The sequence below is a fragment of the Electrophorus electricus genome, chromosome 24 (genome assembly GCF_013358815.1).
Source record: "Electrophorus electricus isolate fEleEle1 chromosome 24, fEleEle1.pri, whole genome shotgun sequence".
Lineage (NCBI taxonomy): Eukaryota > Metazoa > Chordata > Actinopteri > Gymnotiformes > Gymnotidae > Electrophorus > Electrophorus electricus.
Window position 1 is genome coordinate 7402501 of NC_049558.1, and position 17500 is coordinate 7420000.

Sequence of the window (17500 nt, forward strand, 5' to 3'; positions counted from 1 at the left end):
CCGCGTCTCTAGCAGGGGCCGGCCTGCCCAGCCTAGCGCGGATCCGTCTTGCCACTCCGCTCAAGGACCGTGAGCCGGCCCCGTCAATCTCCATCCTGGCCAATTGCAGTGCAGCTCCCGTCCTTCTTAACACCATACTTCACCAGCCCTGCCAATCACCGCGCTGCGTCTCCACATTGCCATCTGCAACACTTTACCTCACCGCCCCTCCCAACCAACATGCAGCGTCTTACCGCAATGGTTGTTTCCACACCTCCTATAAACTCACAGACATCACGTGTGGAGGAAGACTGGAGGGTGAGGAGAACATCTATTAGGGTGGAGAACTCCTCTAGCAGAAGATCAACCCCCCAACCCCATCTTGGCAGCTCCACTGCGGCAGGGCTAATAGCGTTAATGACTGCTCCGACTCCTGGACTTGTGGGGAAAAAAATTATATTTACATAACGCTAAAATACCATTTCTGGAGGTGGCACCATCACACAGGACACACAGACACAAATGTGTGAAGGGAATCTGCTTCTAAAGGCAGGAGTGTGGATGGAACAGTAGAAATAGCGCCAAAGGGGGGTTTTGTTCCCCTCGATTTCTCCACATTACATCAAACACCTTCCCGAGCTTCGTACTCCGCTGAAAAATGAGACACTCAGCACTCGCTGATGAAACCTGACCCGATCCATTTCCCAACTTTGGTACGTATCTTCGTATCCGCCAAACAGCGAGGTCATGTTTACTCTCCGATATTGCACAGCATCTCATTTCTCTTTCTTGGTACTTTTCTTGCTTACTTTTTCTACTTTTCATGTTCTTTTCTCAGGAAAGCTGAAAAAGGACTCAATTGATAAGATTCCGAAAGCACTACTTTTGTGTTAAAGTTCACAGCTAGTGAGCAGCGCAGGACGCGCAGGTAGATGTCCGGTTGAGAAGACAACATCCGCGCGGGGACATGCTCCGGCTTGCAGTTCACATAAACACTTTTAGCCTGTTTGCGACATCCACTCCTCACCCCACTGCTGCGTCCCCAAGTGACCCTGTAGCCCTGACCCCTGGGTGAGGGTCGAGCCCACGGGTGAGTAAAGTAGAGCAAAATTCAGCACACGAATTCTCCTGAAGCAGGTTTGGGGAAATAGCTTTACTCCAGCAGATCATTAGAGAATTCAGTCCAGTATACAACCCCCCCCCATAACAAAAGAGACTTTGTCTGATTTGGGGCCGAGAGGTCGGGTCTCGGTTTCTCTCGAACCACCCCGTGTGTCCGTTTTTACGAAGTTGCAAAATGATGGTTAAGTTTGTTATTAAAGGTGCTGTGGGCTGCGAGTCCCCCAGTTCCCGATGCAGTGGGAGGGGCTTAAAGCAGGTCACCTCATCGCCATGGAGAATGAAACAAAAACAGAGCGACAAGCACCTGAGGTTCCATTAGCGAAGCCTGCTGGGAAATCAGAATACCTACTTTCTGGAGCAGTTGCTTCCCGAGAGAGAAAAGGACAGAGAGAGAGAGAGAGAGAGAGAGAGAGACTCCAACTGTCCATCTGCTCCCTCTATTCTCATCTAGCTTTCATTCTCCCGTGCCTTTTTTCTGCTAGTTTTTTTTTTCTTCTTGGAAAGCACACACATGCACTGTCAACACTAAACAGTTCAATGCTGACCTTCCTTGACTGCAACCCTGGGATGGCTCGGAAGATTGAAACCATGTGCAGCATGTGTGAGTGAGTGTGTGTGGGGGGGTGGCGGTGTGTATTTGGTGCGAGGGAAAGAGAAAAGGGGGAGAGATCTTTATCAGGAATCTGGGGGGAATAAGGGGGAATAAGGGGGGAATAAGGTCTCGTCTTTGTGCTGAGAGTCTGTTGAAAAGAATGAAAACGCAAGAAAAGCGGGGGGAGAGACACCGGGAGGCGAGCGAGAGAAGGAGGGAGAGAGAACGAGGCCGAAAGAGAGAGAGAACGGACAGCATCATTTCTCTTCTCTCTGAGGGAATTCCAGTGGGCGAGTCCGGAGAACGGGCGTCACCCTGAGAATGACCTGCGGAGTCACCAGTAGGTCAAAGTTCGTTGATCTTTGGGTCCAAAGGAATGATAAATAAAGCTACTGAGAAATCTAGCAGAGGATGGAGTACAGGCAGGGGAAATGCCATGTTTGTGTCCGTGTATATTATGTGTTTATCAGGCCGTTCAACGGCTGTAATCAGGACTGTAGAGGCGTCCACCAGACACTCAGCGCTGCATGCGTGTTTTCCCGACCCCACATCGTTCCGTTCACCGGGACGTATCCTCCTCCTTCCATGGTTCCGTCCCTTCCACGCACGTCTCTGTTCCTCCCCTCTCGTGCAGAACCACACCCACCCCTCTGTCTCAGAGCCCCTCCTTCTGGACAAATTGCTTCTGTGCATCTTTAGCATGTAAAGCCAGACCGAGCTGCTTCTGACACGCTGGGGAATCAGACATCTTCATCGGTTGGCGGAGGGATTAAGAGTTTAAAACGCACGTGCGCACCAAACCCAGCGGCTGCGCCCACTTTGCCAGTGGTCCGTGTCATTCGTCCAACCCCCTGCCACTCACCTGTCAAGCCCTGGTTCCGCCCTTAGAGGCTAATGGGAGTTCTTTTGTCAAAAAGTCAACAGTCAAAAGTGACGTGTTGGTGCTTTTGTTTTTCAGCGCCGCGGCTTTTCCTCCTTCGGCCCGGGTCTCGCCTTTGACTGCCAGTGGATTGATTTCAGGCGTCTGTCAACACCCCCCCCCCCCCACACACACACACACACACACACACACACACACACCCCACCCTCCCCCGTCCGACAACACGATGAGAAAGACAGAAACCTGTGCAGAGACCCATTTGCAATTCTCAATCAAAAGGCCTCTGTGTTCACCCCCCCCCCCCTGCCTCTCCCTCTCCCTCTTTCTTTTTCTCTCTGGTCTGAATCGAGGGTCGAGCTGCATACTGATGTCATGGGTTTGTGTGGCACATTTGGACAGACAGAATGACTTTCTCGCCCTCGGCTCACGCACCCATTTTGTGCTTTTTTTTTGGTCCGCAGTGCTGCCAGTTCCCACTGTGCTGGAAGAGACATGAAAAAAAACAGACCCAATTAGCAGAGCAGGGGGCTTAGCAGGGGCCACAGGACTGTGCCACAAACAAACACACACACAAGGCCAGGGAATGACAAGTTCCCTGACAGCCACAGGGCATAAAGCATCACAGGCACAGCACTGAAGAGGAATGGAATTTACGTCCTTTAGCTCGGTGGCTAAAGACAGTGTGGGAACGAGGGATGGAACGGATGGGAGACAGAGGTCACACCCAAACAGCACTCTACCAATCACTCCGGTTAAGATGTCAAGCCGCCAATCACGGGGATTAGCAACAGGGCCCTCATGCATATTCATCAGGCCTCTTAAACGAATACGCTAGATTACGTTGCAGCAAGGCCAGGCTGGAGCCTGTGAATGGAGAGAGGCAGACTGTGCACCTCCAATAACCGCAAGGCCACACGAACAAGAGAGGCCACACGGAACACACCAGCCCGCCTGTCTGGAGGAAGTAGCCCTCCAGGGGTTCGGAGGATCTACGGGAATGACATCGTTTCCCAAAGCAGTGGTAGCGAAGCCAAAACAAGGCACGGACAGTTGCGCATTCACCTGCATGTTTATAGTTTGGGACTTTTCGAGAGCGACGGCCGAGGCGTGAGGGGAGAGAGCGTGGCTGTCGTGCGCCGGCTGTTTGGTTCTCGTGCGCGCTCGCGCTCTGCAGGGAGCGATGTCGCGGAGACGTGCACGGGGCGATCATGCAGCAGAGCGCCTCCGAGCCTCCCGCCCTCATGCACACGTCTCTCCGCTCCTCTCCTCTTATCCGGTGAACTCACGGGATATGCTTCCCCATACCCAGGTCTCACTCTTTTTTCTTTCTGCATTCATCCTCCATTTTCTTCTCTCTCTGTAATTCTTGCTACATGGAAGAATGTTAGCTGCTGCAGATTAAATGAAATCCCATCAAGTAAGGCGGACGCCACATGCCCAGTGCGATATTAAAAACCCGGCACCCACAGGGGTGTGTGTGCCTGCGTACACCCACCCACACACCCACACACACACACACACACACACATACACATTCACACAACCCCCCCCATAGCCCCCCCCCCTCCCCTTGGTGGGGTAAGATGGCTGTTCGTCCTAGGACATCTTGGGTGATAGCAAACAGAACTGACCATAGAGCCACAGCCTGTCTCCTCTCCCGCAGGACACGTGCTCTCCCAGAGGACAGACCCAAATGTGGCCAGCTTTCCTGAAAACAAACCTCTCCCCCTTACCAAGATGCATCATATTTTCTTTAAAAAAAAAAAAAAAAAAAAAAAAAAAAAAAAGATTTAAGTGAACTGAGAGCAATCCCCTCAGGGAAATCTATGTTTGTGCTTATGTAGTCTCTGATCCACAGTTTCTTTTTACCCCAAATTTTTCATTTCCTCTTATGCAAAAACAGCCAAGCAGACATAGATTGTTATTTCAGTGGAGCAGAGTGCTCATGGATATCTGAACCACATAGACCCAAGCAGGAAGTTTGCTTTCTGGTCTCTGCCCCACACTGCTTGGCCCAACCCCAACCCCTAGTGCCATGCCATAGTGGCCCCGGGGCATGGGGACCCTCGGGTCGGTGCCAGTCACCATGGGGAGGGCGGTCTGCTCAGAGGCAGATCCATACCGCTATTACGCAATCCCGCTGCTCCTTGCCATCTACGAACCCCTTCATATTCCGTTTGAGGCACTTTTAATCAGCGTAGCGCGGACCCCTGCCTATCCGGACCGCAGCGTGGGAGCAATCCATCGCCGCGGACACCCGGCCTCCGCGACGAGCCCAGAATTAACCTGTCCCTAAACGACGGCGGGCTTGTTTGTTCACGGAGGCGTGTGGTGAGGTGCACCTTCGGGGGCACGGGAACCGTCTACGCTGGGCGGGGTGGGAAGGAAAGGTGAGAGTAGGTTTCTGTCCTGCCTTAGCCAGGGCTAAAGGGATTCAGCACGAGGATCACGCTTTAACTCTTGCAGAACGGTGCTCCGTTGCCAAGTGTGAGCTGGTGTCAATAATGGCACTGTAGCTTTTACCTGGGGTTGTCTGGAGTTTGGGAGGCAATCTGGCCCCCCCGGGCCTGGGAGATGTTTCTGTCTGCGGACTGTCCGAGCGCCCTGCGTCTCAGATGAATAATTCAGCTGCTTTTGGAGCCTGGTAAGATGAGCTGACGGCACCGGGGCGCCCCACACATCACCGCTGGTCTGCGGGCTGGGTTAAAAAAAGAAATGGCAAACCATTATTGCCCAGAAACATCGCAACCTGCATAGGAAGTGTGTGTGCGTGTGTTTGTGTGCGTGTTTGTGACGTACATGTGTTCATACGTGTTTTATGATGCACCTGGTTTAATACACCGGCCATTTCTCAAAAAGCGCACTGACAGACACGAGCATCTTTACTGAAGCATTAACACAGGCTATGCACTGTTTCTCACAGATGCGGAGGCACCATACTCCATGAAGAACAACTCATTCACACACACACACACACAGCTTCTGCAGGCAGGCAGCTACAGGAAGGCCGATCTAAGGGGAAATCTCTACGACGGCATCTGAGCTGTAGAAATCGCCAGCCTGCCTTTGCCCCTAGTCCCGAAATTGATTCCAGGAGCAACCTTGAGGCGGTCTAACTTTAATTCCAGCTGTTTTCCTCACACCCTCTTTCTGTATCTTTCACTCTCTATCCATATCTGTGTGTGTGTGTGAGTGTGTCTGCCAACTGATTCCAGTGGCCTTTCAGGCACCCAATTAGAGTACACTGGCCCATTGGAGGAAGCGATTTTAATGAACGCCTGTGTAGTGTGTGCTCGGCGATGATCCCCATTTTCTCTCCTTCTTCTCCCTCTCTTTCTTTTCATTCTCCCCCATTCTGCCCCTGGGAAGCTGCAACAAATCACATCGAGGCAAAAATGAGAACCCATTGATCAATCAGTCTTACTGCTGTATGTGGGAAAGGGAGGGAGAGAGAAAGATTGCACATAAGAGAGAGAAAAAGAGTGGCAGAGCGAGAGAGCAAAAGAGAGGCGGCGAAAGAGAGAGCAAGGCGGAGCGAGAGAGCGTGAAAGAGCCGGCGTGCGAGAGAGGACTAGAAATGACTTGGGGAAAATCCAATCTCCAAGCCATGAAGTGCCAATGACTGAACGTATTTACAAGCAGACAGGCCCTTATCAGCTCCCACACAAAGTGGGGTCACACTCAAGAAATGAGAAAGGAACAGTGGGGGGGGGGGGACCCACCCCACGAATGAGCCGAGCGAGAGAGATAACAAGGAGAGGCTGCTTTGAGAGGGGGTCCGTGTGACCTTCACAATTCACTTACGTCTCGATACGAGGGTTCTTAAGGGGTTCTGCCATTTCAGTGTGGAATGTATCCAGTTCCCCTTAATGAGTTCCTCAGAGTTCTTTGGCGTCTGAGGACCCAGCTCGCTGCTGCGATCTGACGCACAAGCACCGTGGTGAAGAAAGCAACGCACATTCTAGGAGGTGCATCGTAAAGAGGGTAGCAACATGGAAGATCTAACATCTGTTTCTCTGTACCTCATGGTGCACCAGTAAAACATGCAGCCACATTGTAAAGGACATGGCAGGAAAGCTTAGCTTTCTGTGTTCGTGGTTTCATGATCTTTTAGTGTTGGTTCTATATTCTAAACCTCCTTGAAAGGGTTCTAAATTTCTGTCGGACATCATGGGGTTTTATTATCATTTATTATCATAGGGGGCATGATAGGGTTTTATGGCATCAGCTGCCCTTCAGAGAGACATAAAGAACCACTTAATAGACTGGAAGCATTCACACACACACACACACACACACATCATTTCATCATTTCCATTAATCACTGGTAAATGCCTAATTGATTGCCCTAAGCTGGTTTATTTGTACATGGCCACTGAAAACAACCACTTTCAGTTATGTTTGTGGGGGGGGGGGGGGATGGTCAGTTAAATGCTTGTAAACAGAAATGGTCAGTTTTTCTCTGTTCTGTAAACTATCAATAAACAACCTGGCCTCCTGGAAACCTCCTAGAAGGCCTGTGTTCTGAAATAATGACTGCACATACAGCTCCCTGCAAATAAATACCCATTTTACATGTAAAACACTTCCCTTTTCATGGGTATGGGTTCGCACTGCCACCTGTAGTTTCGGAGAATTTTGCAAGGATGAAACGATACTATAAATGCATGTGTGTTTCCGTCAGATTTGCGCGCAGTCCGTGCAGCCCTGCACGCATCTATGCCATGAAAATAGAACACGGGCTTCCTACTTTCAGCACTGAGGGTAGCGTGAACGCCCACGCACGGGGTACGCGGTCTCCGCGATGAAGCATGTTATCCTCACGATAAAGAGTTGGGGCAATTTTCTCCTTTTTTTTTTTTGGGAGGTACGGGGTGAAAATACCGTTTTAAACTGAACATAGTGGCAGTGGATGCAATTGTTTATTTGAAAATGAACTCTTTTTGAAGATCTATTGCTGGAGGAAAAAAATGTGCACGCTGCTACATTTGAGAAGACTGTAAGTGCGTTATTTTATTTAACATGTGCAAATCTAATTTTGACAACCTCAGTGCAGACAAAGCCCCACGCACCCTCTGTGATGTTTGGACCCCAGGTTGGGAACCAGGGATCTATTGCACGCAATTTGTCATTTCGTTCAGCATTCCAACTCCCACTCGTCCTGTCAAACTGCGCGAGAGACTGGCTGTCACACGGAGAACGTTATCCTCTGCAAGTACTCAGCAGAGTGCTGCGGCACGCTGTGACCCACCACCACCCCTTCTCTTCAAAATCCCCCCCCGTTTCCTGCTAGACGTCAAGTTACAAAAGTCTGCATAGGCGCGCCACGGCCGTCCACAGCCGCGCAGATACCGCGCGCGGCTCCCCGCGACGGTACAAACGTGCAGCAGGTAGAAGTACGTCAGGTAAGGTGAGCGGAGGCGGGCCTGAGCAAGGGCGCAGACCAGTGCTCTGCCGTGTTTGTAAGAAAAGGTACAAACGTGAAACATTACGCTACACCGACTTTTAACGATTCGGAAACGTTTCCACGTACGTTGAGTGGCGCAGAGGCCATCATCATGCACCAGCAGGCATCAGTACACAGACAGAAACTCCTGGAAGCTGGGGACATGTCCCCACCGTTTCTGAAATGGCTGGTTTTGTCGCCACCACTTTTTGAAATATGCGAAAACTAATCTACAAGCTGTCCTTGTTTCATTTATTCAATAATAATTCGCGTGATATTGTGCTCGGTTCGAGTCAATAAAAACAAATGATGCCGAAATAAACGCGGCACAACAGACGCTCCCTTCGTGAAACGAAACAAATTCTTTTTATCAAAAATAAATAGAAAACAACTGAACAACAACTATATATTTAAACCGTGGTGCTGAAGGCCCAAGTCTTGTGCCATCGCCGGCAGACTCGGCAACCGCGGTCTTAGAACCTCTCGCGGCTTCTCGTGTTGATTTCTATTCGGCAAACGCGCGTACCCGATGACGTAATTTCTTAAAGGGTCCGCGACCTTGAATTGCCCGCAACACCCGGGCCGCATTCCTACGCCCAGGTACACAGGGTTGGGTAATAACGGATTACATACCGGCGTTGGGTAATCAAGACACCAAAATGGTGTAATTAGATTACAGGTGTCATAAGGGGGCGTGGCTACAGGGTTGCAGGTAGATCTGCACCGGGATCTTGCATATGCAGACAGCGGTTTGCTCTTACTTTAAAAAAAAAAAAGCTACTCGGAGTGACCAAAAAGTTTCCCATTCATTTGCTTTGATCTTGTTACAACAGGTACTACATGTAAAAAAATTTTTTAATTTCCATTAGGATCACATTACAATTAAGCATGGATCGCTTACTCTTTTTTGCTTTATTTTTCCCTTGTTAATGGTGCTAATGGAGTGAGCGGTTCCCACGACCGGTTCCGCACTGCAACCCCATCAGCACTGAGTGTACCAGTGCGTTTATTTAAAGGTTTAAACATTTGTGGCATGCGGTGTGTTCTTACCCGGGGGGCGTTTAGGGCCTTCGCTTAATTCCCCGTGTAGTGTGTGACTGGAAACAGATGTGTAGGCATGTTTGTGAGATCTGTCTTGTGCCATCCATGCCTTTGTTTGCTTCCATTAACGCAGTGCCAACTGTGCTGATCATGAACACGGGAATTTTATTTTTTTTCCCTTGTGGATTTGTTTATCGTTAACACGGGATTTGTTTTATTAGAGATGGTGTTTGTTTCATATGACTTTACACACGTTGAGTAAACGTGATCTGGATGAAATAAATTTCCTTTCGCGTTTACTTGGAGATAAACCAAATTCCTGCAGTTCAAACAACCAGTAGTCGACGCCTACTTTTTCTCACGTTATGTCCCACAATCATTAGACGATAAACGTCTGCACACGTTACAGCTGGTTTGGGATGGTAGGGAAGAACCCGAAAAACGACCCTCTTGTCAAGACGCGCGCATTCTCAACCCATCTCTAACGGAAATCCCACATTCCGCCAAATTTGGAAACACGCCTTCGTGGTGATGATTTTTTTTTTAAATCGCCATATCCCAACAGAGCGCCACAGGTCCGGTACGCAGAACTCCGCTCTCAGGACGCCAGGATATGCTATACCCATCTGTGATGTTTACCCTGGCAGGGCATGCATACACGGACACCTCACGTACATCTGCGGAGTTGTTCATGAGTCAGCAGAGCTTGTTGGTGATCATAATATAGGGAAACGGTTACTAGGTTAAAAGGTTATCCCAAAGTAAAAGAAAGCAATCAGATTCTTTTATCATTAGTAATCCAGTGGATTAGGTTACAGATACCTTTTTAATTAGTATTTGTAATCAGTAATATTTAATACATTTCTAAATTAACCGCCCCCCACCTCCCCAATTGGAATTACAATAGGAGAGGGAACAAATGTGGTTGATAATCATAATTATGATACTGCTTGCCAGGTGATGTATATAATTATATATAACAGTTACAGGTCTGACATCCTTTACGATAATGTATTTAGCTGTAGGCTAAAGGCAATGAGTCACAACTCCACGCTTAAATACACAGATTGTGGTGGAGATGCCCTGCCTGGCCAAAAAAAAAGGTCACCACCTGGATTTAACTAAGCAAATAGGTAAGAGCCTCCCATTGGATAATTACTGTATGGGTGATTATATTTCAGTTGGCAACAAATTATTTAACCCTAACTGATGCAGCGAGTAGCCTTTCGTTTGTTAAATAACCATGTCGAAAGACACATCCTGTGGTCGTGGAAAAGATGTTAATCTGTTTCAGAAGGGTCAAATTATTGGCATGCATCAAGCAGAGAAAACATCTAAGGAGACTGCTGGAACTACTAAAATCGGGTTAAGAACTGTCCAACGCATTATTAAAAAGTGGAAGGACATTGGGGAAACATCATCTTCGAGGAAGGAATGTGGTCGGAAAAAATCTTGAATGATCGTGATCGGCAATCATTTAAACGTGTGGTGAGATCAAATCGTAGAAAAACAACAGTAGAACTCAGGGATATGTTTAATAGTGAAAGTAAGAGCATTTCCACACACACAGGGAAAGGAACTCAAGGGATTGGGACTAAACAGCTGTGTAGCCTTAAGAAAACCACTTGTCAGTGAGGCTAACCAGCAAAAACGGCTTCAATTTGCTAGGGAGCATAAAGATTGGACTCTGGAGCAATGGAAGAAGGTCATGGGCTCTGATGAGTCCAGATTTACCCTGTTCCAGAGTGATGGGTGCATCAGGGTAAGAAGAGAGGAGGCTAAAGTGATGCACCCATCATGCCTAGTGCCTACTGTACAAGCCTGTGGGGGCAGTGCTATGATCTCGGGTTGCTGCAGTTGGTCAGGTATAGGTTCAGCAACATTATTTGCCCAAAGAATGAGGTCAGCTGACTACCTGAATATACTGAACGACCAGGTTATTCCATCAATGGATTTTTTTCTTTTTTCAGTGGTCCAACTCTCCCATCATCAATACAAGATCTGGGGGAAAAATTAATGTAACTCTGGACAGAAATAAATGTTGTGACATTACAGAATCTTTTGGAAACGATGCCACAGCAAATGCATGCCGTAATCAAAGCTAAAGGTGGTCCAACAAAATATTAGTGTGACCTTTTTTTTGGCCAGGCAGTGTATTCTAATCTAACAATACTGTTCTTTTCCAGAACAGCATAAAACAACATTAGACACAAATGAACTATACTATTTCTGTGATGTGTGTGTGTGTGTTTCTAGAGCCTCAGAGGATAAAAGCCTACAATGAGTGCACATACTGAATGACAAATCTGACCTCTGCCCAAATGCACAGTAGGAAACCGTCAACATGAAACATACACACACGCACACACGTGTGTGCATACATATGCATGTGCACGCACAAACACACAGAGTTCTGAGAGTTCTGCCCCCCACAGCCTTATTCACCCCCCACCCCCCCATCAATTATTTACAAGTCTATCCAACATTTATCATCATTTATTTATGCTTAGCATGACACTTCCTGTTGAGTTTTCAATTGCTTGAGGTCGCAGTGGAGGTGTGTGTGTGTGTGTCGTGTGGCTGCTGAAGAGAGGCATTAGTTTGACACTATATCACTCACTGGCAAGTTCCACTCACTCTGATCTGCCTGTCTTCTCAGCACACAGGCAAATCGCTTGCTCCGTGGGACTACTGCAATTCAAATATTACATTTAAAATAACTTAGTAACTCGCTTCGCCAACTTACTTACATTCAGACTTGTCATACTGTGTTACGTTAGACACGTTTGGAGATGATCGGTCTCGGGACTGTCCTTAACCGTCTTTCTCAGCTGCTTAGTTAAACTGGGCGATTTTAGGCACTTTGACCACCGGCCGCACTTATAATGTTAACTAAATTAAGCAGCCAAGCTAATTAAGCAGCGAGCTAAATTGCTGTGGGGGGATAATGTCAATTATTATATTGAGCATTTAGTGCAATCAGATTATCGCTCCCAAAGAGCAGTGCTGCTGGAAATGTGACAGATTGGACATGGGTCCTGGGAGGGGATTATAACTGGCAGAGGGGTGTAATATAGGTCCCATGTGAGCGTTCACGTGTGAGCGAACCCAATGACCCTCGGCAGATTAAGTATGCATGGAGCCGAGTTACGTCCAGCTTATCTCAGCAAGGCCGGCGCTGCGCTGGAAGAGCTCGGCCCCGGCCAAGTTCAAGAGGAGAAAGCACGAGAAAAAAGGAGAATATAGGGGAAAGAGTGGGAGCAGCAAGGCAAGAAATGGGAGGACTCAGGTTGGCTTCACATGTTGGCGCCCAGCCACAGAACGGTGTGGGAGAAAGGGAGCGAGATGAGGTTTACCTACCTTTTCTCGTCTCTGTCTCGCTGCGCCTTGTCTATACTCGTTCTCCTCTCCTCCCGCCCACGTTCCTTTTGGCCTATCCTGATACGCTATCAGCGTTACTCGGCACGTGAGAAGGTGCTCTGTAACGGGTGTGCGAGGGTGTTCGTGAACTTGCGTGTATAAGGTGACAAACATTTGTGGAAGTTTTGTCCCTGTGCCTTATATGGCAACACACGTTCATATGCACACACACAACACAGCACGGTCACGGACACACACCTTTGTGTGTACGTGTGAGTGTGTGTTTGTGTGTGTGTGTGAGTGTGTGTGTGTGTGTGTGTGTGTGTGTGAGAGAGAGAGAGAGAGAGAGAGAGAGAGAGAGAGAGAGAGAGAGAGAGTCTGGTTTGCATTCCTGTAGCTGTGGCTGAAAGTGTCTCTGTGAGTGGTGGCTTAAAGCCAAGTCCTGAGACATAGACCATACTGAAAATGTTTATGTTGGCGTGTTAATAAGAACCACGCTGTCCTCTCATAGACCGGGAGAGAGGGCAAGAAGTTCAGACAGGCAACATTTCCACCACAAACAGAATTAAAGTCCAATTCAAAATAGAGGTCATTTCAGATTAGTTCCTCTTGAAGTCCTGAAGTATCTAGTGTTTTGTTCAGATGAGAATTTGTGAGGGCAGTATACACACACACACACACACACACACACACACACACACACTTTACCTTCCACTGCATCTATTCATTATGTGTCGCTGTGCAGCAAAAATGCTTTTTTGTTATCAGTGGAATATCCCCAAATATGTAAATGATTTTTGTTGAAGAGGAAGAGAAAACAGGTTTCATATGTCTATGCCAGTAAGTCCTGTCAATAAAACAAGCCGCCCTTCTCTGTTGATGCCATTCTCCCTCTCCTTTCATTTCTCTGCTCATCATACCCATCTTAACACCCAAATGTAATATCTGATCATATGACTTGCAGTGAACCTGTTAAATGTCACTGGCAGTGAGATATCGATAAGCCTGTAATTGCAGGTGTGAATCGATGTGGAAATGTCGGCATTGTATTTCTCATATCAGCTCTGGTTTACGTCAGCCATCATCATTCTTGAAAGAAATATACGACCTTACTCTTCATACCTAATCATCAAACCTGCCCTGCCTGTGTGGGTGTGTTTAACTGCTCAAATTTCCTCTGGTACAAAAAGAGGAGCTGGCAAGAAAGAACAGAGTGTGCAGAGAGGTGTGATGACACACCTGACCCATGCCCAGTGCGACAGCACACGGTACTCCACCGTCGTGCGATGCAACCAGAGTGTGCCCGTGTGTAGCAGAGTGTGTAAAACACTGCAGTTATCAGAACAATATCTCTTTAAGCCTCTCTCTGTTGCAATATCCCTCCTCCTGCCTGCCCGATGTGAAACATTTCTGTGAAAGAGAAATGAACTGGTGAGAGAGAGAGAGAGAGAGAGAGAGACAGAGAGAGAGAGAGAGAGAGAGAGTGAGAGAGAGAGAGAGACAGAGAGAGAGAGAGAGAGACAGAGAGAGAGACAGAGAGAGACAGAGAGAGAGAGAGACAGAGAGAGAGAGAGAGAGACAGAGAGAGAGAGACAGAGAGAGAGAGAGAGAGAGAGACAGAGAGAGAGAGAGAAAGAGAGAGAGAGACAGAGAGAGAGAGACAGAGAGAGAGAGAGAGACAGAGAGAGAGAGAGAGAGCGTGAGTGCGTGTGTGTATAAAATACATAAATGTTTTCAGGCACATCATCCCTCAACCTTTATCACCCCTATTAATCCTTGGTGCTCAGATTAAACTGGTTTCCCAACGCGTCTCGATCGTTTCAAACCAGGGAACCTGTGGGTGGCCCCATGTGACATCACCGAACCCAGGCAGGATTACGAGGGCATATCTCAACCAGCCCACGCAACACCACATTACAGTACTTACAGAAACAAGCCGCCTCTTACACACACACACGTACGCACACGCGCACGCCCACACTCACGAGGTCCTGCTGATTAGCAAACACGCTATTAGGAGGGCGAAGGGGCGCTGAACGGGACGAGCAAGCTCCCTGCTGTGCCGCGGAGGCCTGCCGCAAGGCTTACGCTCCCAGCAGCAGAGCGAGGGAGACGCTGGCCTTTTCTCCCGTCCCTAAAGACGGGGGCATCCAACAAAGCAACGTGGGAAGGAAAGCTAACGCCCACCCAATCCAGGAAGCCGCCTCCCTTTTTCGGAAGTCCAAATCCCAGATCAGGCCTGACCTGTTCCGGCCCGGTGACCCCGAGAGCCGGTAGTGAGCCTGGATCCTGATCTGCTTGGGGAAAGGGGAGGGAGAACCACGAGAGAGCGTGTAAAGGGATCTTCGTCTTGTGTTGCACTGTTAGTTTATGTTGTACCTGCAGAGTCCAGTACAGCGTCGTGGTCTACGTCATGTATTACACACTACACATCATCCAGTTAAGTCAGGAAATGTTTTCATATGTTCGCTTCCACTATTTACGTTTTTTTTTTACATTTTTTTTTATCTCACACCATTTATAGAATCAAGAATTCCAGATAAAAAGAGAAAACTACAGAAGTCTATCCAAAATTGTTTAGGTCATACAGTGACCTTCACCATATAAGTGCCTGACTACATCGCGACTGCTTAACAGCAAACAAAAACACATGGTATAACAGGGACCGGAAATCCGAGCTCCACTCTTCCAAGTAACGTTTCCTACAACCAGCAGCGTGTGCAAAGGAGTTTGTACTCATCCATTAGAAATGACTGTCAGACCCAGTGGCTGTTTGCCTTTGGAGTGGCTCAGACTATAGAGCTGTCAGAACCTCTTCACTGACCTTGTTTGTTACTACATCACTTCAGGCTTAATGACTGGCAAAAGGTTACCAAGGGTGATATGGCTTAGACTTCTAGCCTTGGGCGAGAGAGACAGAAGACTAGAGCTGGATGTGGATGGATGGATGGAGGGATGGATGGATGAAGAGGGAGGGAAAATGGGACTCTTGTCTCGAGTGAAAATAATGAAAGCAAATAGCGCCACAGCCACAGAAGATGAGGGCATGATAACACCGCCCCTACCTCACCCGTCTGGATCCTCTCTGCTCAACGGACTGGAGGACCTCTCACTGTGTGACATGTGACCTCACAGCCATAATCCAGGCAAGATGCATCCCTGCGGGAGAATGGCTGACCCAAACCAGTGCTCACTGATCCAGGCCTCAGCCGTGGGGGTGTGGACATGCTAGCTGGGAGATGTGCACTTCAGTGTACACATTGTGTGCATTTGCTTCCATACATATAAATCTGGGGTGAGTTATCCCTGTACACACACACACACACACACACACACACACACACACACACACACACACACACACACACACACACACATATACATACATATATATATATAAAAGGTGTTCAGGATTTCCTGTTGCAACACCATGACCTTTAACCTGGTAGGCTATTCACAGTAGTCCAGCTCAGCTCAGTGGAACAGAGACTGAAGCTCACCTAGCAACCAAAACACACTAATCCACTCTGAATATAGCAGAAATTACTTACTTATTCCACCCATGCAGAGACACACACAAGCTCCCTCCCTCCCCCCACCCCCAAACACACTCTAAAAAGCAGCTTGACATGCTTGCGGCTCAGCAAAAGATGGGAATTTGAAATCTAAATTGGAATAGAAACATAAAAAATAACAATTGTTTCACTTTAGACTGTCTCCTGGCAATGGTCCCATGACCACTGTAGGCCTGCAGCCTTGAGGGAATAAACAATGTCACTGCTGCCATTCATGTAGTTTCTGTGTGTGTGTGTGTGTGTGTGTGTGTGTGTGTGTGTGTGTGCGTGTGTGTGTGAGTCATGCAACATGTTAAACATAAGTGTCTGTGTTTAGGACTGCAGCCTCCCAAAATTGTGTGCTAAGCTGTCAGTGGCATTGTACTTTAGGTAGGTGTGTGTGTTTGTTTGTTTGTTTGTGTGCACATGCAAGAGAGAGAGAGAGAGAGAGAGAGTCAGTGACACTGTGCATGAGAGAGCGTTAAACAAGAAGAGTCCATTTTGAAACTGAGACGTTAACAATTCATAAAAAACTTGCTGGGAGCCAGAATGCCTGTTCTGTGTCTCTGATATTAGCTCATGCTTTGGCTTCCCTTTGAGTGTGCCGGCCTTTTCTCCTTATCCCAGCATTCTCCCAGTGAGAGGAGCGTACGCAGAGGCGAAGAGAAGTAGACAAGCAAGACAACAGGACACGGTCCGAGGCAGGGCGGGAAAAAAACTAATAATACAGTGACGCTGTCCGGAATGCTATTACCTGGTAAGCAGTGGCTGAAGAGAGTTTGGGAGCTGAGAGGCGCCCTCATTCTGCCTCTTTTGTGCTGTTTCAGGTCTGTGTTTTCCATTACCTCTGAACGTTCTAATGGAAAACAGTTTGCAACAGCTGCTTGTTTTCATAAACGAAGGAGAATGTTGGGAAATGGCTCCTCTGCCAAACTGATAGACTGTCCTCTGCTCAAAGGTCTGCCCTCTCCAGCGCCGCAGGTGTTGAACAAACTCTCTGCTTCCGATCAAATTTGACTCACTGGAGGTTGACGCAGAAATCAAGGACAAGCTTGAGCAAACTGTTGAGCTAACCTTCTACAAAAGGCACACAGACCTTCCCTCAGATCTTCAGGAAATCTGCTGTACGTGCACTAGGTGCATCGAACTGATTCACACTGTCAATCTTGAAATCAGGATCCATATGTGACTGTCCTAATTTTAGTTGAACTGAGTAGTCTAAACTCTTTCATATGAATTGCTCCTGGCCATTTGAGCACTTTTGCAGATAAACCTTAAACTAGCGTTCCATCACCGAGAGAGATGTGAGCTGTGGTCTCTGGCACTGGGCTCACTCCCTCTGAGTGACCGGTCAATCTGACTCGCCACCCATTCCACCAGTGTTACATCTCATGAATATTTAATACCCTGTCCACACATTTCTTGTGAAAGTGAAAAATAGCAGAATAAAAACAACAAACACTGGCCACTGTCCGGCCATAACCCACAAAGATGGTTCAAAGTCTCAATTGTATGTGTGTGTTTGT

The 17500-nt window shown here is 48.0% G+C and overlaps 1 protein-coding gene across 7 annotated transcripts in view; it reads right to left on the reverse strand.

The window, feature by feature from the left end:
- sulf2b (sulfatase 2b) overlaps positions 1-17500 on the reverse strand; it is a 126458-nt gene that overhangs the window by 79575 nt on the left and 29383 nt on the right. For 6 of the 7 annotated variants that reach the window (XM_027024121.2, XM_027024119.2, XM_027024126.2 and 3 more), the window contains one exon: positions 5097-5271. The exons of the other annotated variant lie outside the window; for it this stretch is intronic. The gene's annotated coding sequence lies outside the window, so the exon portion shown is untranslated. The remainder of the gene's footprint in view (positions 1-5096; positions 5272-17500) is intronic. 7 annotated transcript variants of the gene reach the window in all.